Source organism: Crocodylus porosus, unplaced genomic scaffold, assembly GCF_001723895.1.
Source record: "Crocodylus porosus isolate Cpor-Errol unplaced genomic scaffold, CroPor_comp1, whole genome shotgun sequence".
NCBI lineage: Eukaryota > Metazoa > Chordata > Crocodylia > Crocodylidae > Crocodylus > Crocodylus porosus.
The window spans coordinates 23,650,438-23,666,705 of record NW_017728916.1 but is presented as its reverse complement, the minus strand read 5'-3'; the positions used below and the strand labels follow the sequence as shown (position 1 = coordinate 23,666,705).

Below are 16,268 nucleotides of genomic sequence, written 5' to 3'. Positions count from 1 at the left end.
GTGGGGGACACCTGGGCAGGGAGCAGGCACTGGAGGGAGGAAACTGCACACCGCTGTGACTGTCCCCAGCAGAGCCCAGCTCTCCAGTCACCTATTTCCAACATCCCAGAGCTGGGGCTCTAAAGGATAGGGGTGGCCCTGGGGCTCTCCCTGTCCCTAGGTCAGCCAGGAACACCAGCAGGGGCACTGGCAGGCGAGCTCCCCTCTTCCTCTCCCATAAGCCTGCTCCCTGCCCAGGACCCTGGTGTTAGCTGCTGACCCAGGGGCTCCAGCCACGCTTTACCCCCATCTCCTCATGGTCTGAGGGGTGGCGTGCTGCACCCCTTTTAAGAAATTCTGGATCCACCCATGGTGGCACTAACAATTGCCTTCCTAGAGGACATAAAACTAATTTTTTACAAAGGCAAACGTGTGTTAAAATCAAAACCACATTTTGCATTTTATCAGAAATTTTGAATCATGCCTATGACTAGGTTTGAGCCTCTAGAATATGTACTAATTTTCTATCACTTTTGGCTATTTACAAAGTTATATAATCCACCCTGGATTTAAAATGGAATTTAAATCTACCAACTCTCATCTTTGTCAAGAAATTAAAGTTAGCAATAAAGAATACTGTTTCTACTTATTAATTTTCATAGTCAGTTCTCTGTCACACAGGGTTGCTTGCACAGAAGTTATGTGTACTAGCTCTCCATCAATGGAAGCCTTCTTTTTAATTCTGGTTATATCTAACATGATAATGAGTATTTCAGCATCAGTTCTAGGTAAACTGAAGAGATTTCACCTCAAATACCCCTCTTTAAATATCTTGTGCAGATGTGCAGATATAGAAGGTAACTAATTTAGCAGCAACAGCACGAGTCTGAGATTCAAACTTCAAAATTCAGGCACCCCAGTCTTGTGTATATGCTCCCCCATGTTTCAAGTCTTATAAACAGCTTGAATCATGCAGCAAAGAGAACAAAAGCTTTAGCTATCTATTTATATCTGCCCCTTGCAAATGAAAAAAATGTGAAGCTTCAGCAAACTGTCTGCCAATTCTAGTGAAAGTCCTATTGGGTGTACCACAGTCACCTATTAAGGCTCCACTAGGCTCACCACTATTCAGCCATTTAAACTGGGATAAAAACCAAGCCGTCATGCTGAGAGTGTTTAAGTTCACAGTTATAGTGGTTTTGTCTGAGACGGAGTCCAGAGATGTGAGAAATCCACCAGAAAAACAATACGTTAGTGATTAGCTGTGTCTATTTTTCTTATAACTTCATAAAAATCAATTTATTTTATTTTATTTCATTGAACATCATCAGTTTGAGAATCCCCATGAACTTCTGCAGCACTCAGTACCCTTATGGGGTAAATGCTCATTCTACAGAGCACACAACTTGCCTGTATTTGTATTACTATAGAACTTTCACTTCTAGATTTCTTAATCTTAGATGAATTTTTTTTGGAACAGACACATCACACTGATGTAAGCTTCTATATTTTAATACGTAATCATTAACTGAATGATTTTTTTCCCCTCATACTTGCCAGAACTCTCCTGTTTCTTCAAGCTCTTCCCTACCATGCAGCCATTTACTATTTGCTTCTGCTTTTCTGTATTCTGCTTTTGCGAGTTTCAAGTTTCCCTTCAGACACCAAGTACATTCCTCCTTTTCAAATGCTGTTAACACTGTGAGGATCAAACAAACACTAAAGTGTTTTCTCAAAAAATAATCATTAAGCATATCCTGTAGTTCAGCTCAAGTGACAGCTGAATATTTGTTTCATTAATAAGTCATTTGCAATTAATTCCTGGAGTCATTTCTAAAGGAATGTTGTGATGTTTCCAGGCTTTTAAAGTGGCAAAACACTACTTAAAGTTTTTTGACAAAACTTTAATGGAAGTGGCACATATGCTTCCAAGGCAAAATGTGACCTTTGATAGGGAAGGCCCTCTCAATTCTGGAATTCAGTTTCCTTTAGGCTTAATGGAGATTACAACACATATTAACCAAAGAAGGAACTATACACACACACACCCACACACACATTAACCAAAGAGATATATACACACACATACACATGTGTGTGTGGGTGTGAGTGTGTGTATTAGGGTTATGCAAAGCTTCGGATCAGGATTCAGATTTGGAGATTATTCGGATGATTTGGAGGCCAAATCTATGAATCCAAATCAAATCTCTGGAAGCTTTAGGCTTTACAAATTGATTTGGAGCTTCCAAATAGATTCAGAAAAGATTTGGAAAAGATTCAGTGATTCAGCCTTTGGGTATAATGGGAAATCAATGAAATATCTATAACTTTGTTGTCTTTTGTGTGTGTGTTAAGTCACTGTGGGATCAAAACTGCTGGCATGCTAGCCCCTGCCGAGGCCACAAAGCCTGTCAAGTTTCAAGGAGATAGGTGCAGGGGTTTGAGGGAAACTGTACCTCAAGCTGAGGACAAGCAAAACTTGTGACATGAGCGACACTGTGTGTGTTAAGGTGCAGCAGTGTGCAAGCTGCAGGCCTGCTAGCCCCTGCTGAGGCCATGAAGCCTGCCAGCTGTCAAGGAGATATGTGTAGATATTCTGGGTTCTGGGGCCCTGCACCCCCAGCTGCTGACAGGCAAAACTCATGACATGGGTGCTTGTGCAATTGACTGTCTCTGTCTTGGGACAAAAGCAGTTCCCAGCTCTGTATTGATTCTTTCCTGTCCTTACTGCATTACCAATCAATCATGATTCACTCAGGGATCAGCTCAATACACAGTAGCTAGCAAGGATAATGAGTTAATGAGCAACAATTAACACCTACAAAACCACAGACTAAGGAGTGGAAAAATAGAGGTATATAGAAAAATAGAGGTATATCAAAAAAACAGATTTAAAGCTGTATCAACATCTGAATCACCAAATCCATCTGAATCTCTATTAATCAATTCAGAGGGTTCCAATTTGATTCAGAGAGTGGAAGGATTAAAGGATCCTCTGATTCAATGTGGATTCAGAGATTCGGCCACTGAATCAGGCTGAATCTCTGCCAAATCAAATCAGGGACTGAAGCTTTGCACAGCACTGATAGACGCAGGATTTATATAGATCATATATAAAACACAAATTTCATGAAGGAGCAACTCTTGATAGCTAGTGAGTATAATTAGTTATTATCTGTGATAGCCTGTAGATCAAGCAGAAGGGTAGGGCAGGGTGGCACCACAAGCTGCATCCACATGAGCAAGGGAGTGCATTTGCAGCAGCATGCCCCTGCTCGTGCAGTTTGCAGTGGGGTGCATTGTCTTGCTGCTTCATGTGCTGCAGGGGGGCTGGCTGGGGCACAGGTTGCCTCAGTATGGTGCTAGCCAGCCCCCACACTGAGGCACTCTATGTCCCAGCCAGCCAGCGAGTGGCACACGGAGACAGTGGAGAAGCCAACCCAGGGCTACCTATTCCCTCATCTCCATGCACTGTGGAGCCCACACACAGAAGCATCCCGAGCACCAGCCTGCCATTCCTCAGCTGGCTGCAGATCAGGATGCCTCAAGACAGAGGAGGAGGCAGCCCTGGCCTGGCTGCTCCCTTGTCTCCATGTGCCACAGGGCGAGGGCTCCACTGACGAGGCACACTGTACTGCAGCCAGCCATAGAGCAGCCTGGAGATGGGAGCTCCATGGGCCTCAGCATAGGAGCTCCACAGCTGAGCCTCCACGCTGAGGCACGTGGAGACAGGGGAGCAGCTATTCCAGGGCTGCATACTCCACTGTCTCGAGGCACACTGCACCCCAGCCAGCTTGGAAGCAGCTCACTAGGGCACAGGGTGCCTCAGCATGGGGGCCATGCAGCATGGAGAAAGGGGGCAGGCATCCCTGGGCTGCCTGCTCCCTATCTCCACCTTTGGCCTGGCACACTGTACTTTGACTTGCTTTGTGCCACATTTTTTTGAGAAGCTTTTTTTTTGCTACTGGAAAATCCTGGCAGCAAATGTTGCCCCAGTAGTGTAAGTCAGCAGTGCAGGACACAGTTTAACATGCAACATGTGTGGTTTGTGGCATGGCAAAGAGGGGTGCAGAGCCACAAACTGCACATGCCTGCACATCTGGATCTGGCCATAGAGACCAACTGGTTCAGAAAGGCATAAGTTTCCATAGGCAAAAAACCAACTGGTAGTCAGAGCAGTGACAAACCAGTGACAGAGACAACACAGATTAAGAGGGGTTTAAAATGAGCTGGAAATAGGCGATGAAGTCACCAGATTTCTCAATAAATATCTAGTAGACAAATTGGGAAGAAAAGTCCGAAGTAAACCCAGTAATCAATCAGAAGTAGAACAAGCAACTAATCACTCATTAAAGAGTTTGGAGTAAGCAGCTAAAGTAAAAACAACTGTCTAACAAGTATAGAAGCTATCCAGTTTACTGAAGAGTGAAAAATTGTACTTGCCCTTTGGCCAAGTATTGTACTGTACTGTACTGTGCTGTGCTGTGCTGTACTGTAGCAAATGTCTGCACTCAGTGCAAGCAGCTCTTGATCTTCTAACTTAAGTACAGGGAGTTCAGGTATGGTGTCCTTTTATCTTGAGCCTAGAAGCTCAATGAGATGCAGAAATTCTTATGCATACAATGTTCAAGGACATTGTAATGTAGGTCCACATCAGAGCTACGTGTCCTAAAGCAAATATTCCAGGAAAGCTGTATCATGTTGGGAAGGAACTGAGTAGAACAGAAGGATGAAGAATTCAATCCACAAAAGAACTTCAGGGCACAGACAGAAGATACATTTTTCACACAATCAGGCCTATTAAATCTCCCCAGTCTTCTCTTCTGTAGACTAAGCCCAGTTCTCTCAACCTCTCCTCACATCCTTTCTATAGTGGGGGGCCTGAAACTGGACATGGTATGTCAGATGTGGCCTCACCGGTGCTGAATAGCGGGGAATAATTACTTCCCTTGACCTGCTGGCAATGTTCCTACCAATGTAGCCCAGTATTCCATTAGCTTTCTTGGCAACAGGGACACACTGTTGGCTCCTATTCAGCTTACTGCCCATTGTAACCTCCAGGTTCTTTTCTGCAGAGCTGCTGCCCAACCAGTCAGTCCACAGCCTTTATCGGTGTATGGGATTATTCCATTCTAAGTGCAGGACTTTGCACTTGTCTTTATTTAATCTCATGAGATTTCTTTTGGTCCAATCCTCCAATTAGCCAAGGTGTCTTAAACCTAGCCCTACCCTCCTGCATAACTACTACTCCCCGCAGCTTGGTGTCATCTGCAAACTTGCTGAGGGTGCACTCTATGCCATCTTCCAGGTCATTGATGCAGATATTGAACAAAAGCAGCTACAGGGCTGATCCCTCGGGTACTCCACTTTATGTTGGCTGCCAATTAGACATCGAGCCATTGACTACTACACTCTGAGCCTGATGTTCCAGCCAGTTTTCCATGCTCTTACAGTCCATTCACCCAACCCATACAACCTCGCAAAAGATTAAAAGAAAGCTGATATCTTCTATTTAATCCTTATCATCCCAGGTGAATTTCACTGGCAGTCCTATCCATCCATCAGTTAGTTACCCCTCTAGAAAGCATATGCTGAAAAGCCATTCACAAAAGTGAATCCATTTAAGTGAACAGCTACAGGTAACTTCATTAGAGATGTTTAATTTAAGCTTGAACATCAGTGTAAGGATGCAGCTGGGTGCCTGGGGCTAAGTAGAAATAGTAACTTCTGGTTTGTGATGACAAATGCTAGGTTACTAACAGCAGCCACTTTTTTTCATCTCTCTCCCCTCCCGCCCAACACATTGGTGCCAGTGCAGTTGCCCCTATCACCCCTCCCCTCTGTTATACCACTGAGCTTAAAAGGAAAATGGTCTGGAGCACAAAAACTATTAAGCTAGTATAAAAAAGTGAGCTGAACAAGAATGCATTGCATTTGAAAGCTTGTCTAAGTCAATTCCAGCCATGCAGTTGGTTCTGTGAAAGGTATTACTCACAACAGTCCTTACCTCTTTCGTATTTCCTGGGCCCTCGTGGATACAACATCATTTAACACTATAAAAAGATTGCCATTTTGATAGCCAAGAATTCAGATAATTGCAGTGCAGATGACTGATCATGTACTGTACCTATTATCCTGCGGAATTTATTGCCACATGATATCAAGGTGGAGAAGAGCCAAAAAAAATAGAAATTTACTTGAATAATAAAAATATTGGCATTTATACTATATAGGATAAATGTATAGGACAAATATGTCTAAGGGATATAAGTTTCATGCTTTTAAGACATTAACTGCATGGGGTTAGAAATAAAACCCCTGCTTCCAGTACACTGCAATCTAGTATGAGGAGTTTACACCTCCTTCTGAAGCATCTGGTATCAGAAACAAGTTACTATTGTAGACAGATTGCTATTCTAATCCATTATAACAATCCCTGTTCTCTTATATTCTTTCTGTGTAATCCAAAGCAAGCTTAGTCCATCTGGAAAGTCAGCAAAACTTTTTAGTTAGAACTTACAAGGCAGAATGAATATTTTCTTCTTTACACATGATGTCTCTAGATAACATTAGAAGATCTTCAGTATCACTTCTGTACTCCACCTTACATCTGAAACCTGACTAGGAGACATCAACAACACTTCTGAGTTCAAGAAGTAACCCCACCTCACTGTCTTCCCAAAATTTACCCCTAAAATGGTAGGTTGGAGACATTCCATTAATTATAACTCTTTAAAAGAGAGATACACAGTCTCTGAGCAAAAAAAATCTTTAATCAAAGAAGTGGCAACCATGCAGAAAATAAAAAGAATCCTAAAAAAAAATCCCACAATGATTAAGATGTAGTTTAATATTGGAATGAGTTAATGAGAGTCATCAATTGCAAACTTAAAACAGTGATAACACTGAAGTATCATATATTGTGAATATTTCAAAATGTAATTGACTGAAAATAATTGAACTAAAAAGGAGACATTTTCTAGCTTTGGGTATGAGGGGCAAGAGGATTTTTTTCCATTTAACAATTTATTGTAGATAAAAATGCACATAATATTGAGGGAATAATTTCAAATTTCAAGTTAAAATTTTCAATTAAAAAGGGAACAAATTTTCAATTAACATATCAATGAAAAAGATCCCATTTTTAGAAATAGGATTTCCAAAACTTAAACATGGATATCTTAAAATATTAATATTTTAAGTCTCTGTCATGCAGACTTTACTAGAATCTCTCTATCTGAAGTTTATCAAAAAGATCTGGTTAAAATGAATATTTTAAAAGCCACTACAGTGCCATAATTTAATAGCTAGAGAATATTAAAGTTGCATGAATATATCTATAAATTATCAAATCTAAAAATCTGGAAACAGCTATTCTTTATCTACCATCAATATAAAATGCATTGTTATACAGTGACTTCAGTAATGAAATGTTGCTTTGTATGTCTTATATTAAAATATTACAAGACTGAGTGCTATTTACACCCTATTAGCCTGATCCAGAAGGAGATGTTTAAATTTTATTATACTTTTTTTGTTTATACTTCCAGTGAGGACAAGTGCAATTAGTAAATGCACTGAGGAATCACAGGACAAAAAGTGAACATACAATAGAAATAAAATATAGTTCCAGTAGAAATTACAGGATTAAGTACTCTAAGTAAGCCTATAGAAATGCTATAGGTGTAATGAAATTGCAGAAATTAACTTCCAAATCCAATTATAATAATGGAGAAGTGATTATCCAGTTGCATTAAGAGTTAAAATAAAGTATGATACCAGATAAATGTGTTTACTAGAAAGACATTATTAGATTTGCTTGCATTTATCCACTGTAGTGTGTGCCACCAGCCCTTGAAGCTAGGGACAGATAGAAAATAACAGATAGAGGAGAGAGATTGAGTTCACTTGCTAAATATATCCAGTAACAACTGAGATATTTTTACTAGAAAAGATAAATAGAGAGATACCAAATACAGGACATGTCTTGCACAACAAATCAAAATACTGCCTTTTCCTTACAACCTCACAGCTCCACCAGAATTAGTAACATTTGTAAGCACTTGATCATGCAGGAATAGAATGAAAAAGGACTCTGTGAAGAAAGTCAAAACATTGCAGAAAAAACACAAAATACCAATAAAGAACCAATTATTACAAGCAACAATATTCCAGTATTAGACAGAAAGATTTGTAGATTAAGATAAAAATACAACAACCATGCCTATCATTTGGAGAAAAGTGATACTGAGTATGTGTACATGTAATGCTTTAATGAGCATTATCCTAAGTTAATGCACATTAAGGGTGCACATCTACACATGCGCACCCTTAATATGCATTAAAATGACTAATATAGGCTACTTATGCCTAAAATTGATATTTGTAAATGAAGGTATCAGATTTAGGCATGATAGTTAAAGTGCATTAACAAACATGTAGAAGTTTAAAGCATGTTAGCACTGTGTGCGTTGACTGACTTGGGACCAGCTTTAATCCCAAGTCAGTCCACATACAACATTAATGTGCTTTAATGCCTGCACATGTAGATGCCTTCCTAAACCTGTTTAATGCACATTAAGCTAATGCACATTAAATTTAGGCACACTTAAATGCTTATGTAGACACATCCATTTTTCTGTAACAGATAGGAATTCGGACACTTGCTTTATTTGTTGATTGGACTAATAATTTGAATACAAATCATGTTAAAAAAAAACTTGTACTTTAAAATGTAAAAATTTGCAAGCTTTTGAATATTCTGGAGGCTCATCTTGCTTCTCAGAACAGGTTAGAGAAAGCAAAATTACATGATTTTTTACAACTATTCCATTTCTGATTTAAGAATAAATAACTCAGATTTTACTTGCTTGTACTATTTACCCCTTGCAATTCATATTGACTTTAACTGTGCATCAGGTGCAGTGACTTTTGAAACACAAGGAACACATTTTCCAATTGCTAGAAGCTTGTGGGTCATGCTTAAATTGCACATGACTTTACTTATTTTTTTAAATCAAAGATGAATTACACAAACAGTGGTAATTGCTTAGATGTGTGTGTTCTTCACTAGGAGTCCACTTTGATGGATTACTAAATGCTTCTTTTGGGGGTTTCCCAGCAATAAAAACCTGCAGTTCATCCACACGTAGTAGTTACCAGGAGAGGACTGTGAAGGATTCCATTTTATGATGCCACAGGCAGTAACTGCCTCTGGAGGTACATTTTATGAGGCAGTCTGATCATTATTATAGTTTAAAAAAGAAACTAGAAAGAGCCTTTTATTCCTGCTCTTTTTTTTTTTCATAAGGTCTTGCAAACAAACAGAAATATGTACATATTAGAGTTGCCTAAAGTAGACAAATCCTGAATTTTCTAAAATTACCAAAATTTTTATGGAAGGAGAAAAGGTCTCTTCCCATTTCTAGAACTAACTGTTATTACCCTTTGAGTCCCGAATAGTAAAATATGGAAGCAGGAACACAGAGGTGTCTCTCTGACCATTTTATTTTGCAACCAACAAGATATCTTTAGAATTATGTAGGGGAAGTTACCGCTACAAGGTGCCAAGTAAACTAAAGAATGGTAGTTTCACTGTGCATTAACTGCAATATGCATTTTTACTTTGTCTCTTTCTGTTTCTCTTTTCTTTATTTTCCTACATCCAGTTCTACTATCATCTATTGCCTCTAGAGGAGGCATGATTAATTTAACCAAATCGGCATAGCAATCAATTTATTTTTTCCTATATAAAGCCACCTATTCATTCAACATTGTAAGATTCAACTGACAATAATACTGACTTCTTGGTTACACATTCACCACATCAGAAGAACTAAAATTTGATGGCATGTTGGTGCTAAACCCATCAAACATGTATAGTTGGACAGAATAACTACCACATGAAGACTGAGTAATGGACATAAAACCTAGCCTTTTAAGATGCAAGGACTCTTCACTTCCTCAGACTATAGTGCATGGAGGTGGTTAGCTGTATTAGTCTGAAGTCAAGCAGAAGGTAGGTCAGAGTGGCACCTTAGGCTAGGTACAAACGTTACACATCACATGTTAAACAAACAAAGTGCTCTAAAGCCATAACTGAGCAGACATTCACAGCTCTTAGAGCACTTCAAAAATGGTAGATCCCACTCTAAGTTAACCCTGTGTGGATGTGTACTAACCTAAAGCATTTTTCGTTGGGGTGCTTTATCAAATGTCTCTGCCAGATCCCATTGAGGATTAACTTAGAGTATGATCAGCACTGTGCAGGGCTGTGCTCTAGCCTCAGGCAGAGCTCTCTCCTCTGTCCAAGTGCTGGACCAGCCTCAGCCCCTTGGTTGTCACTGACCCTAGTCAGTGACAGACTCTGTTCAGAGCCTGGCGCACAGCCTGGTAGGGAAGGGGATGAGAATGGGGGAAAAGGGGTGGTGCACTGCAGCCTGGCCAGGGGGCTACAGGAAAAGGGCTTCAGGGTCTCTCCCCCATAAAGCAGCCCCTGCTAAGCAACACCATAGCACACCCTGGGTGAGGGACTGCAGGGAGAGGGGTCCAAGGTCTCTCCTCCCAGCCACTGCCAACCATCACTAGCTGGTGGGGGTTGGAGCTTGAGACAGGGATCAATCTGGCAGCCTCCTGGGAGGCATTTGGGAGCACCCCCATTAGCCAGTGCAGGCAGGCTTCACGCCCCTCACCAAACAGCATTGGTTTGCTTTCACTCTAGTGGAAAGCACAATAAAGCACTTCCTCCAGGAACTTTTTCAGCATCTGTACTTAGCCTTAGAGATTAACTAGTTCAGTCATAAGCATTCATGACCATGCCAGTATCTGATGAAGTAGCTTGTTGCCTACAAAACTCATGCCACTCTGAACCAGTTAATCTTTCAGGGCACCTAGACATGTGCTGCATTATACCTAACTACAATGCATCGGAGCAGGCTTGATTAATCGAGTTTGCTGGGGTGTGGTAATTAGCACACTCCAGCATCTTGCATATCAGCTTCTCTGTCCTTAAAAATGGTGGCGGGGTCACTTTAACTAAAGCTTATCAAACAAGCAGTAGCTAAAGCACCCCCACCACTATTTTTAAGTGCAGGGACACTGATAAACAAGACGTTCTAGGAACTTTAATTAAAGCCAGTCTGAGAGCTGCTCTAATTAAAGCACCCTCTCCTCCCACTCCCAGAGTATGTGTAGAAATGCCCTAAGGTTCCACCCTGCCCTACCTTCTGTCAGACTGTACATGCTAACTATATAAAACAAAATCCTTATTGTAACATATGGTCTAAGTCAGGGGTTCTCAAACTTTGTGATACCATGACCCCAAGTGCTGGATGGTGGCGATGGGGAACGGGGAGCTCACACATGGCAGCCACCACTGCCACCCACCACTCTGTGCCACCACCACACATCGCTTCCCTGTGTCGCCACGTATACCCCCTGGGAAGTTTGCAGCCCCTTTTTAAGTTGCTTGCAACCCCCCAGAGGGTCACAACCCACAATTTGAGAACCCCGGTCTTAGTAGTTCACTTGGTTGTTAAGACTTTCCATGGGGACAAAGAAGAACATGCCACAGCAACAGGACAAGGAACAGCTGCTGATTTAGTTTCCTGGCATCTATTCCAACCTCACAACTGAAGAAGGTTTTGCAAAACTTATACCCATATCCTCCAGTGTGGAGAATCAACAGGAAGTGGATCCATAGGGTGGTTGTTCAACAACCTTGCTTTGTTTCTGACAGCTGTTAAATTTGGTAACTAGGGAATTCCATAGGTAATCCACTGGTTTTATACATCCCTGTACGGCGTCCCCAAATTACTCCTCCTATCCCACATAGCCATAGTGGTTCCATCTTGGTGAAAATCATTTGGATTCACAAAAGAGGGCAGGATTGGGTGCCAGATCGTTAAACAATGCAGTGAGCTTTGTGATAAAAAAGAGGAGGTGGGGGTGGGAAAGCATTTAGTTAGATAAGTTCTATATAAGTTCCCTTGAATTAGGTATTGCTATAGCTGAATATTTTGAGGACTCTGAATGCTTTTCTTTTGCCAAACGTATGTTCAGGATATAATTTTATTCTGGTGCTTTTGCAGGTTGATGAACCATTCTATGTTCTCCCACCCACCAAAGAGCAACCATTTTACTGAAGATCTTTGAGACATCTACAGCACTCTGTGACATAAGGGAGTACGTTTTGTTTCATGTTTTCCTTATGAAGGAGTATTCATCTTCAAAGAACCTTACCTACAAGCAGGGAGCCTCAGAAGCACATCAGGGGCAATTCAAAGAGTTTTACATGGAACAGGAGGGGGTGCCCCTTCAAAGTTTCAGTCTTGCAGCTGCCAGAGAAGAGCAAATTGAAAACCTAAGAGGTCAGTGCACCTACCTGTAGTGGGATCTGATATTCAGAAGACTCCAACTAAAAATAAGGGATAGTTATACACTATGATGACCATACCCTCTAGGCAATGTTCTATCCCTCCCTCACACACAGACACACACAGAGCACTGCCTCCCTTAGAAAAAATAATAAAAACTGTAGGAGACATAATGGCCTCCAGACAACTTACCCTCAGATAAGTTCCACCCAAAGCAGACCTCTTGATATGAATAAAAAAATGGTTTTCAATAAGCAGGAAGACCACAGGGCTCTGGAGTCCAAATTACCTTAAATAAGGAAGCAGGTGAGAAGAAGTGGGAAAAACACAGCATTGCAGAGCATTGTTTCATTTAAGTTAAACAGCAGAATTAATTTTAAAATGAAATACATGCTAAAATATTCTTTATTTTCCTTAAATTATTAGTATTTTTATTGCAGTAGTACCTACAGGCCTTAAAGTGAGACTGAAGCACCACTCTGACAAGTACTGTACAAACACACAGTAAAAGACAGCCTCTTTCCTAGAGTTTTTGATTGAATATAAAAGATAGATAAAGCATGGGAAAAAGGAAGTATTACCATCTTCATTTTACATGTGATGTACTGAGTGAAAGAGAGATTTAGGGCTTGCTGGCTTACAGATTTGTAATGGCTTAACTATAGCTGTGATTTAATTTCAACTTAGTTAAATATCACTGAAATGGATATACATCTACTTCGTATTAATTTAACTTAAGTGAGTTAGGAACACATTTCATTTTCACTGCAGTAGGTGCAAAAACTATCTTTCACAATAACTCCTCCTATTTAGAATAGCTTTTCTGTATCTCGCCTCTTCATTAATTATTTATTTTCATACCTGAATTAAAATATACAGTACTTTTCTTACTGGCCTTTTCCTCTATATCTCTCTCTTCCCCTGTTACAATTTATAATTTACACTGCAAATATTCATTTAAATTTGTAAAGCATTTTGGGATGTTTTTTGCCTGAGTGGTACAGTATAGATACACTTGTGCTACACACTGTACAGAATACTTTCTTATTAGAAATAACATTTTTAAAATTTTAAACATTGTTTTCATTTTCTTTGCCATATGCTTCGTTTACTTCAGTGCTGACTACATCATTCAAATTCAATGTATTTACTTCAAGTTGGGTTTATAAAAGCAAACTGGGATGGATCATAAACTTTATTCCTGGCTTTTTTTCTTGTGTAACCTTTGCTTTATCATATTTTCATTTCCATCTAGCAAAGAGCATTTGCATCTAGGGCTGTACATTTATTGCTTCAACCTGATTTATCAAATGTACTAAGACTTTTGGGAAAATTCCAGTTGTTTAGTATAACAGTAATATACAGTTTGTATTGCATATGATTGGTCATCATCTATAGTTTAATTTTCTATCAGATACATCTTTCATAAAAGAAGGAAAAAAAATGGACTGGAATCATGGAATTATTTTAATACTACCAAGAGATATGTTAGGCTGTGTAAAGTTTTCAGATTTTTTTAAAGCCTTTATTGTCTCCAATTGCTTGATTTCTATCTGTATTTTATTGTTGTTGTTGTTGTTGTTGTTGTTGTTGTTGTTGTATTTGGAGTGACTTCACTCAAAGCAGCTATGCTGCAAACTCTTCAAAGTCTTCACAGAAAGGGGGATTGGTTTGTGTCTTATATGGTTCCTGGGTTATGAAACAACATAATAGTACAAATAAGCATGTTACGCTATTTTTCTTCCTGCTGTGTGCAATGAAGCCAAAAAGAATCCTCTACTCTAGAAAACTAAGATCCTGCAAATGAACCTAAATCACCCACTCTAATACAGCATTAAAATGATTTCTCCCTCACTCACATTTTTTGTGTAGAGCTGGTATTCTTTTCTTTCTGGAGTCCTCTCCGGTCCATAATATTTTCTTTTTCTATGTCATCTGTTTTAAAAGAAAAAATAATTAAATGTGACTGAAACACAAACCTCTGCCCCAGAAATATGAAAATTTATTTTAAAAATAAGACATAATTCTATCTTTTGTAGAGGTTACCTCTTATATCCAGAAAATCTGAAACTGAAATAGAATTAATGCACTAAGAAATAACCACATAAAAGTATTTTATAGTCAGCCGACGTATGCAGGATAATGCGCTGTATTTTCTGCAAATAAATCTGTACTTCACTTCTATTACCTAAAATTATCTTAATATGTCAATAATTATATAGATCACGAGGGTAAGATGATCGTAAAGCACAAAATAAACAAGCAATGTTGCTATAAAGTCCTGGTAGTATAGAATTACCTCATTAGACAGTTTAGTTTGAAATGCCAGAAAACTGAAACATCTATGTCATGGAAACAATGCCATAATGGAATACAGAAAGAAGGAAGATAAGACATAGTAAGAATTAATGGTACCATTAAAAAAGAATCTGTTGCCTCATAAAACAGTATGTCAAAGGATTCCATGATGACATATCACAGAGTATGTGAACTGGTGATGCAGTTATAACCATATTTTTTCACATAGAACACACCATAGAATATAATACATGTCTTGTTTTTGAAAGGCAGAATGAAAAAAAAAGATTTTTCCAGAATTATGGATGCATAGAGCAGGGACAGAGCCTAATTTTCACTTGACTCACCCTCCCTTTCCCGCTTGCTTAAAGCTGAAAACCTAGTGGCTGCTGCAAACTGGTTTCCCTGAGTGGATCAATGATTTTGAAAACAGCTAAAAAGTGTCCAGGGCTATGAAACAGAAGAGAGACCAGGAGCAGCTAGCAGACATTAAAATTGCTACAAGGAAGGTTAGCTTAATTAATGGATCATTAAGACCACTAACTCCCTTCACTGTCTGAATAGTAATAGTAATACCACAGCTGCTGCGTTGTAGAGCAGTGTGCTTCTATCCCACACAGAAAATAAGCTTCCCTGCACCCCAGTTTGGGTGATCTAATTTTTGGGGAAAGGCTATGTATTATATGTGAGAAAATACAAGACAATCTCATAAAACAGTCTATTAAAGCATTTTATAACACACAGTGGGTGCACCTATATGATTCCTTTTCATACTGTGTATTAGCATGTCATAGCAAAAACCATGATAATGTGCTAATGCACAGAAGAATTAGTCTACTGTGCCTGAAGATCACAAAAAAGCAATGTTCACCTTTGCTACTGTGCAGTAGTGCAGCTGCTGTGCCTTTATCTAGTATCTCATATTAGAGGTACTAAACTTAATGCGCAGCAGCAAAGGTGCATAATGAATGTGTAGACACACCCAGTGTAAATCAGTGGACCATAGGGGTGTTGGTAGGTCCAGGGAGTGGGTGTTGAGAGGCTAAAAATAGCCCAGTCAGGGTCAAGGGTAGGAACAGTGCAGTCCTAGGGCTGGGGCAAGTGGCTGGGCTCTCCGAGCCCCGAGGCTGCACTGCAAATGTATATAGGCATTCACGAGATCAGGTCCACGGGTGGCCAACCTGTCGCTCTGGAGCCACATACGGCTCTTCAGAAGTTAATATGCATCTCCTTGAATCTTTGCATAAGCACAAGGTGACCAGCTTCCATAGCCATTATGTCATGTCACATGATGCAACTGCTCGCAGTGAGCACATTACTCTGTTTGGACTTGGAAGCTTGGACTCCAGAACCATTGGTTGGCCATCCCTGGAACTCTTTCTTAGATCAGGTGAACCTAATCTCAATTCAAATTAGTGTACCTACTCAGGTGAACTGATTTAGATCAGGTGCACCATTTTTTGGGTGATTTAAGCCCTCTGCATGCCCATATGATTGAGGATTTAGATCAACCTAACCCTGGTTAGAGCAATCTAAATGTAATGCCTGTGTGTACCCAGTGAGACTACTATCCAACTGAGTTTGTGTACTCTAGTCTGAATGGCTTCAGAGTCTGGC

At 39.9% G+C, this 16,268-nt stretch overlaps 1 long non-coding RNA gene across 4 annotated transcripts in view; it reads right to left on the bottom strand.

Annotated features, from left to right (window-relative positions):
• Nucleotides 1-14,298, bottom strand: part of LOC109311058 — a 73,924-nt gene extending 59,626 nt beyond the window's left edge. Inside the window, exons 1-3 of one of the 4 annotated variants that reach the window (XR_002101390.1) lie at nt 14,213-14,298; nt 12,546-12,642; nt 12,362-12,394 (exon numbers count right to left, since the gene is read on the bottom strand). This is a non-coding gene — a long non-coding RNA (uncharacterized LOC109311058). Of the gene's footprint in view, nt 1-5,458; nt 5,571-12,225; nt 12,315-12,361; nt 12,395-12,545; nt 12,643-14,212 lie in introns of those variants that run through there. The other 3 variants (XR_002101393.1, XR_002101392.1, XR_002101391.1) reach the window with 3 other exon arrangements.
• Nucleotides 14,299-16,268: the final 1,970 nt, after the last annotated feature.